Consider the following 9263-nt stretch of genomic DNA (forward strand, 5'->3'; position numbering starts at 1 on the left):
GGGAAAAATAACATTGTCCCAAAGTAGTGCAGATTTACTGGGTGGATGAGGGGATGAGGGGATGGGGGATGAGGGGTGGGGGATGAGGATGGGGGGGAATGAGGGGGATGAGGGATGAGGGGATGAGGGTGGGGGGATGAGGGGATGAGGGAGTTTTAGGGTGGAGGAAGAAGAGGAGGGCTGACTTACGAGCCATCTCATCCAAGCTGGTAATCTCTTGTAGCTGTATTTCACTGTGGCAATCTACTGCAATCCAACACTGGGGGTGACCCACTGATAAAGGAAGACCACTACAGGAAGTGGACTGACGCGGCCATGCAGCTTGATTGATTGGCTAGGAATTTATTTGATGATGTCATCATTATTATTAGTCATCAGAAGACGTGTGTCAGAGAAGACAGCAGGCAAAAGTCAGCCTGAGAGTTTAACACAATAACATCCATAGAAACAAAAGGAGGCCTGAATGTACACACACACACACACACACACACACACACACACACACACCATACGTACACAATAAACACACACACATGCACGCACGCATGCATACGGGCAGATGCACACACACACACACACACACACGTACACAATAAACACACACACATGCACGCACGCATGGGCAGTACTGGCAGATGCACCACACACACCACACACACACACACACACCACACACACACACACAACACACACGCATGCACGCACACAATACACACACACACCCACTACTACTACTACTACTACTGCTGTACACAGGGGACGTATACCACCACACACACACACACACACACACACACATACAATACACACACAGACACACACGCTACAACCGGTGTACACAGGGACCATACTACTACTACCTTTGTATACAGGGAACATAATACTACTACTTCTGCTGTACACAGGGGACATACTACTACTACTACTTTTGTAGACAGGGAACATAATACTACTACTAATGCTGTACACAGGGGACATAATACTACTACTACTTTTGTACACAGGGAAAATAATACTACTAATACTTTTGTAGACAGGTAACATAATACTACTAATACTTTTGTAGACAGGGAACATAATACTACTAATACTTTTGTAGACAGGTAACATAATACTACTAATACTTTTGTAGACAGGGAACATACTACTACTACTAATGCTGTACACAGGGGACATAATACTACTACTACTTTTGTAGACAGGGAACATAATACTACTAGTACTTTTGTACACAGGGAACATAATACTACTGCTTCTGCTGTACACAGGGGACATACTACTACTACTACTTTTGTAGACAGGGAACATAATACTACTACTACTTTTGTAGACAGGGAACATAATACTACTACTACTGCTGTACACAGGGGACATACTACTACTATTACTACTACTCTATACAGGGAACATACTACTACTACTACTACTACTGTGTACAGGGAACATACTACTACTACTAATACTACGGGATTTGAGGTGCGTAGCCTTGGCGACAGCGACACAGGATATTCAACCTGTAGTTGTCAGTTTGCAAACTCTTAAAGCACTAAAAGTGGTTTAAAAAACAAAAACAAATGTTTTTTTTATTATAAGCATTTTTTTGGGGGGGGGCTGAGGGTTTACAATCACCAATGGGGACTCATCAGATCAGACAGGAAACAGCGTCACTAAATAATACTGAGCTAAAACTAGAAAACACACTCTGGAGTGCAAAAGTCAAAACTAAACTAAAAACTAAGTGAAAACTACAAACTGTTCTAACCTGGGGGGGCAGTAGCTCAGTCCGTAGGGCGTTGGGTTGGGAACCGGAAGGTCACTGGTTCAAGTCCCCATGTGGACCGAAAGGTACAGAGTGTTTACACTATTAACAAAGTGTAAATTTAATTAATAAACAAATTAAAATTAACCTTCATGACTGTACTGTATTAATAGATTCTGTAACATGTAGACGGGCTTTTAAATCTGTATTGGGCAACCTCTGCTCCCTTTCTCCATCTCTCAGCCGCTCTATATAACGCACGACGAAAGCTCATCAATGATTCAGTGATATTACTTCATGAAAAAGCTCTGGAGCCATAGAGACAGACAGACAGACAGACAGACAGACAGACAGGCAGGAAACCCTGTCTGTCTGTGGGGAGCATCAGCGTTGGCTTTTCCAAAGTAACACCCTTGCCTCATTAGTTGTGCCGTCTGGCGTACGGTTTTCCACTTGTTCCTCCGAGCTGCTGACACCTCCAGACAGGCTGACGGGGGGGACGTGCGTAAATATGAGAAATTGAGAGAATCCAACTACAGGACATGACTTGTGCACAAAGACAACATTCGCTGTGTGTTGGCTTCCATGCGGAAGGTTGCAGAGGGCCGGTAAGCATTCAGCAGGGATCAGATGCCACAGCTAGATGTTCAGCTGCAGAGTTTCATTACGTACAGACATTGCAGTGATTAAACTAATGGATTCAGGTCTCAAAAGAGCAGGTAAACTCTGTTCTGTGCAGTCCAGCATCCAAGAAACTACACCCATGCTTGACAATTCTCCTTCTTTTCAACATATCTCCCCATTTTCAAGTCTGTCTGAGAACAATTTCCACATATCCGTGTGTATGTTGAAAGAAATACAGCACTGGCTGGTGTTTTCCTTCCTCCTGTCTCAACCGGTTTAAAAAATATTTATTTTATCTGACTAACACCAACTGCTTTCATATTTGCTCGAGCTAATCCATAAAAGTATTTTTGCACAATTGAAAGACTGTGGATTCTTCCCCTCATTACTTACACTGGGATCGTTGGGAAACTTTTCTTCATACAGCCAGTATTGTGAAAAGGATTCAATTAGAGCAACCAAATATGGACTATTTACATATTTTGTTAGAATAACCAGGGGTTCCCAAACTTTTCAGCTGACCCAAGACCCAAAAGAGATATTTGGTGTCTCCCTTTGGTCCAAACTTACAGAAATACACCATGAGTCGAGCTTAGATCGGGTCCAAAAGATCAAGCCAACTCTACCCGAGCCCGTGCATGTTGTGTTCTAGCCCGGCCCGGCCCGGCCTGACATCCATCCATCTTCATCCGCTTATCCGGTATCGGGTCGCGGGGGCAGCAGCTCCAGCAGGGAACCCCAAACTTCCCTTTCCCGAGCCACATCAACCAGCTCTGACTGGGGGATCCCGAGGCGTTCCCAGGCCAGGTTGGAGATATAATCCCTCCACCTAGTCCTGGGTCTTCCCCGAGGCCTCCCCCCAGCTGGACGTCCCTCCACCTAGTCCTGGGTCTCCCCCGAGGCCTCCTCCCAGCTGGACGTCCCTCCACCTAGTCCTGGGTCTTCCCCGAGACCTCCTCCCAGCTGGACGTGCCTGGACCACCTCCCTAGGGACCCCCCCAGGAGACATCCTTACCAGAGGCCCGGAGCACCTCAACTGGCTCCTTTCGACGTGAAGGAGCAGCGGCTCTACTCCGAGCTCCTCTCAGAGGACTGAGCTTCTCACCCTACCTTTGTTGGGAGCTGCACATGCTCAGTAGCTCGGTAAGATCCATCAGCTGATAACTCTTTTTCCAGCTTTGGTCAGTCCAAGGCCGGATCAGCTGGGGGACTTCTTCTAGACCAGGGACACAACAGGAACAGGAAGTAGAACAGGGACAGGAAGTAGTTCTTTTGGAGATTATGGTCAACTAGTGGCTGTTGGAGCAGCGTTTTCCATTGAGATCGAGCTAGCATGCTACGGTTAGCCACCTCGTCTCTAGTGACGTAGAAAGCCGTGCAGATGTTGGACATCTCACCCGGAGACTGAAGACAGAGGACATTCAGAAACCAGGTCAGAGGACATTCAGAAACCGGATCAGAGGAAATTCAGAAACCGGATCAGAGGACATTCAGAAACCAGATCAGAGGAAATTCAGAAACCGGATCAGAGGACATTCAGAAACCGGATCAGAGGACATTCAGAAACCGGATCTCACTCAAAACACCACGGATAATTTTTTTCTCCAAGTTTGCATGCGTGTGGAAGCACCAGAGACACAAAATAACCCCCCAAATCCCAGAAAAAGTGTTTTTCTTTTCATAATATGGGCACTTTAAGAATGCAAAGTTTGCAAAACTAAAGTAAGAATCTCAAAAGCTGAGGAGCTGATGAGTCTGACGGCTCCTCATGACGTCCAGCAGTCCATCGTCTGTGTAATACCTAACGCACGCGTCCATGTTTACTATCCTGAGACTCTAAGCAGGATCATCGTCCACATGAATAAACTCTGTGATTTGCAGCGTGTGTGTGTAGAGACAGGCATGTGTGTGTATGTGGTGAGACAGGCGTGTGTGTGTGGTGAGACAGGCGTGTGTGTGTGGTGAGACAGGTGTGTGTGTGTGTAGTGAGACAGGTGTGTGTGTGTGTGTATGTGGTGAGACAGGCGTGTGTGTGTGGTGAGACAGGTGTGTGTGTGTGGTGAGACAGGCGTGTGTGTGTATGTGGTGAGACAGGCGTGTGTGTGTGGTGAGACAGGTGTGTGTGTGTATGTGGTGAGACAGGCGTGTGTGTGTGGTGAGACAGGTGTGTGTGTGTGTGTGGTGAGACAGGCGTGTGTGTGTGTTAGCTGGGTGGCTGTCTGCCAACATGGCAGAGCGCTGTCTCCTCTATCTCTGATAAGCAAAGAATAAAAATGATTAGACAACGGCCTCTGAAGGAGAGATATCATTATTTGTGACAGAGATCCCTCCCCCCATCCAGCTCTCTCGCTGCGCCATCCATCCTCATTCTCCCTCTGTCTAATCCCTCCCCCCCCCCTCCCTCCCTCCCTTCTTCCATCTCACCACCCCAATCTCATCTCTTTTATCTCTCTACTTTCCTCCCGTCGCTTCTGGTTCTCACACCGCGGTTGTGTGTTCTTCACAGATCCACGGGAGGAGGGATGAGCCTCCGCAGTCTCGGTGTCACACTGCCGCGTGGCACAGGTGCAGAGGTCACGCAACAAGTTTGCTTTTAACAACTGTTTGTAACAGAGACTCAGAGGAGAAAGAAGAAACCAGCTGAAAACATTAGGGGGTTCAGAGTCATTGCACCACAAACAGGCTGAGTGGTGCAGCAGAGAACACAGATTTTAATCACGACTGTTGGAATTCAACATGTTGTATGTGCTTAAACATTGTGTGTGATTTGCATTATACATTCAAGCTAAAAGGCAAAAGCATTAATTCAACATAAATGAAGACATGTTGGTCATGCATGAAGTTTGTTGTTAAAAGTATTTATTTTGTCGTTGGTTGCATTGAGTTGTTTTGCAATATTCTGTTCAATAACATAAGATGTTCTGGTACATTTTGTTATAATCCAGCTCTCCTAAATGTGTCAGAAGCAGAATTGATTGTTAGGGACCAACCTGAATCTGGTTCCAGTCCCTCTTTTACAGTCCACTGATCTTTTGCTTTGCAAGTCCTGAACCGAGGGTCATGAACTTTCAGTCACAGTCCAACTGAAAAGATAACGAACAACCACATGAACACATCACACCACTGTGACCTGGAGACCCCGCTCTTTGTGGATAAGACCAGGGGTCCGAGGGCCGAAGAGCCAGACAAATTTGGGGGAGAGCTGTTAGCTTGACTCTGTATTTGTCTCAGGATATCCTACGCAATAAAAAGGATTCACACATCAACATCTGAGATTTTGACACAAATTGACTGAACCCTGAGAACGGAGCAGGATTTAGCTCTAACACTACTTATAGAGCCTTGAAGGGTCAAGCTCTTGCTTAAATCCAGGATCTATTGCACGCCCCCCCCAAACTCCTGGTTGTTCTCTGAGGTCTTCAGGCCGAGACCTTTTAACTGTCCCCAGAACAAGTTTTAAAACCAGAGGGGATCAAGCCTTTTCTGGATCTCTCTCCCTTCAGCTTAGAGAGCTTTGGATTCTGTGGAAACTTTTAAAAAAAACACCTGAAGACACGTCTTTTTAGACAAGCTTTTAACTAGCAACACGGCTTGGTATTTTAAGTGTTGCTGTTTCATTTGTTTTTACAGTAAAGAACGTTGTGACCCTTCTGGTCTGTGAAAAGTGCGTTATAAATAAAGTTTACTTACTTACTACTCACTCACAAAGGTGGACAAAGGAAAGATTCGCAGGCAAAAAGGGAAACAGCCGTCCGTTACAGAGAAAAGCTCAATTAGGATTGCAATGCTTTTGTTCTGCTAATTTTCAACCATTGATGTGATCACATTTCCGCAAAATGCTCACTGACAACATGTTGGAATTGGTTTTCTAAAGCATGATTTGATATTTTTTGTGGGGAAGTTTTGTTTCGGCCGATCATCTACACGAATTGTTTAAAGCACTGCATGAAGACGCGCTTCTTTAAAACCTGGTCCCGGGGTGCCCTTGCTGCTGCGTTTTGACGGCGAAGCCGCAAACTTGCGTATCGATGACGTCATCGACACACCCCTCGACCTCTAGCCTTGAAACTTTTACCCCGCGACGACGTCTCATAACGCTCGTGCACCACATGCTTGTGTTCCTGCTGGAGAAGATGTGGAGCCTGTTAGGGCTGTCACTACCCGATGGGAGTCGAGTGCAGATTTGAGTCGTGCATTCTCAGATTTAAACGGTTTACGGCATAACTGTCATACTGAAATTAGTGATATCCATAAAATAAACTTCTAATTACAAATAGAAGATGGTTTCCCCCTGCAGGAATTTAGATAGAAAGCAGGTTTAAGGAGTCTCCCCCTGCAGGACTTCAGATAGAAAGCAGGTTTAAGGAGTCTCCCCCTGCTGGAATTCAGATAGAAGGCAGGTTTAAGGAGTCTCCCCCTGCAGGACTTCAGATAGAAAGCAGGTTTAAGGAGTCTCCCCCTGCAGGACTTCAGATAGAAAGCAGGTTTAAGGAGTCTCCCCCTGCTGGACTTCCGATAGAAAGCAGGTTTAAGGAGTCTCCCCCTGCTGGACTTCAGATAGAAAGCAGGTTTAAGGAGTCTCCCCCTGCTGGACTTCAGATAGAAAGCAGGTTTAAGGAGTCTCCCCCTGCTGGAATTCAGATAGAAAGCAGGTTTAAGGAGTCCCCCCCTGCAGGACTTCAGATAGAAAGCAGGTTTAAGGAGTCGCCCCCTGCAGGACTTCAGATAGAAAGCAGGTTTAAGGAGTCTCCCCCTGTAGGAATTCAGATAAAAAGCAGGTTTAAGGCCCCTCCGCATTTGCATCATTTCACCGAACCAGATTCCATGTCCAGTAATATTAACGGTAAATGGTAGATAACCAAAGGGCTTGGAGTCACAGAGAAGAAGTCAGAAAGTGTTAAGAGACAGACTGACAAGATGTTGGCTTTACTCTCAAGAGATTTGATGTCATTATGGCGAGTACAGATTTACAAAAGCCTTCTCCTTCAATTTAAGTTGTTTTGTTGCTTAATTGGCCAACAACTAAGTCACATATCAGTGTAGTTTCTATCGACATGGACGATGAAGCTGTAAAAAGACGAGGTTAACCAGCATTACTGCTGACAAGCAGGAAGACAACATCAACAACATGCACCCACTCTTTCTATTGTTCACACTTACCTACTTACACACCACTAACTCCAAACACAGTGTCTTCTACTCAATGACATGTCCACGAAGGCTGCTGGGGACGATATTTTAGGTCACTGAGCAGGACAATTTACACACTGAGCTCTGCTTCTATCAGTGGCTTGTCTTGACATAAAATTAATCAACAAACCCTCTACTGTTGGCTCCGGTTCAAGAACACAATGCACTGACTTCCCTTATGAGGCTGTACATATATATGGCTTTTGCGGTGAACCTATGGCTTTTGCGGTGTACATATGGCTTTTGCGGTGTACATATGGCTTTTGTGGTGTACATATGGCTTTTGTGGTGGACATATGGCTTTTGCGGGGTATATATGGCTTTTGCGGTGTACATATGGCTTTTGCGGTGTACATATGGCTTTTGCGGTGGACATATGGCTTTTGTGGTGTACATATGGCTTTTGCGGTGTATACACGGCTTTTGCAGTGAATACAATAATAATATTACAATTTATTTGTAATGCACTTTACATTTAAGACAAACCTCAAAGTGCTACAGGTACGATTATAAAAGCAAGATAAAAACAACAGTATAAAATACATATAAATAGTGCAACAACATTGCGGTGTATATTTGGCTTTTGCGGGGTGTATTCATGGCTTTTATGGTGTATATATGGCTTTTGTGGTGTGTATTTATGGCTTTTGTGGCGTATATATGGCTTTTGCATTGTTTATATGGCTTTTGTGGTGTATATATGTCTTTTGTGGCATATAAATGGCTTTTGTGTTGTTTATATGGCTTTTGTTTGGAAATACATGGTTTTTGTGGGGTGTATTTATGGTTTTTGTGGTGTATATATGGCTTTTGTGGAGTATGCTCTGCTGTCAGTGTAAGACGCCCTGAGGCGGGGGAGATTTGCTAAAGTGGGGATCCTCCGTAGCTTCTCTATTGTTATCATTGCCAAACAAGCCGTACTTGGCCACGCCGGCCTGCAGGGGTCCGATAACACACAACAGGACCGCCACAGGACATTTGTTTGCCTCACACAAACACGAGCTCCCGGGACGGATCTATGGGCCGACACATCCATTATTAACCGCTTGGTTTTAATTTGATTTACCTCCCCTCGTCCATTTCACCAACAGGACTCGGGGAACACAAACAGGATTTATATTTATTTAAGTCGTTAGCCGGCGACAGTTTGTTCAATCGCACAAGTCAATCTAAGAGGGATCAGAAAGTGAGCTACACACCGGCTCTGTGACGCGGGGCTATTACTGTGAATCATACCGCAATTACAAGAGAGGACAATCAGGCTCAGGATGCATCATTTCTGCTCGGTGTGCAGCGATGTAATCACAGAGAAGGTCTCCTACTGGTGCAACATACCTGATGTGCAGCTGTTCCTCAGCTCCTAATGACAGCTGGCTGCTTCAGTCAGTCTTCATACACAATGATCGTTAAAGGAATAAAGATCACACAAATGCATTTAACCCTCCTGTTGCCCTCGGGTCAAATTTGACCCCTTTAAAAAAATGTGTATCTAAGTCTATATCTGAAATATGAAGTTTCTTTTTAACCATATTACCACAAATAATAGATTGGATTCCTTCCAACGCTCTTTGCAAATACAATTGATCACTTTCATTGCTCTGATCTTAACTATTAGTCAAAATAATTCATAATTTCTGCTTTTTTAACTCAAATATTAGAGGAGGCCCCAGAGAAAAGAAGGAGTCCAGGT

The sequence above is a fragment of the Etheostoma spectabile genome, chromosome 3 (genome assembly GCF_008692095.1).
Source record: "Etheostoma spectabile isolate EspeVRDwgs_2016 chromosome 3, UIUC_Espe_1.0, whole genome shotgun sequence".
NCBI classification, from domain to species: domain Eukaryota; kingdom Metazoa; phylum Chordata; class Actinopteri; order Perciformes; family Percidae; genus Etheostoma; species Etheostoma spectabile.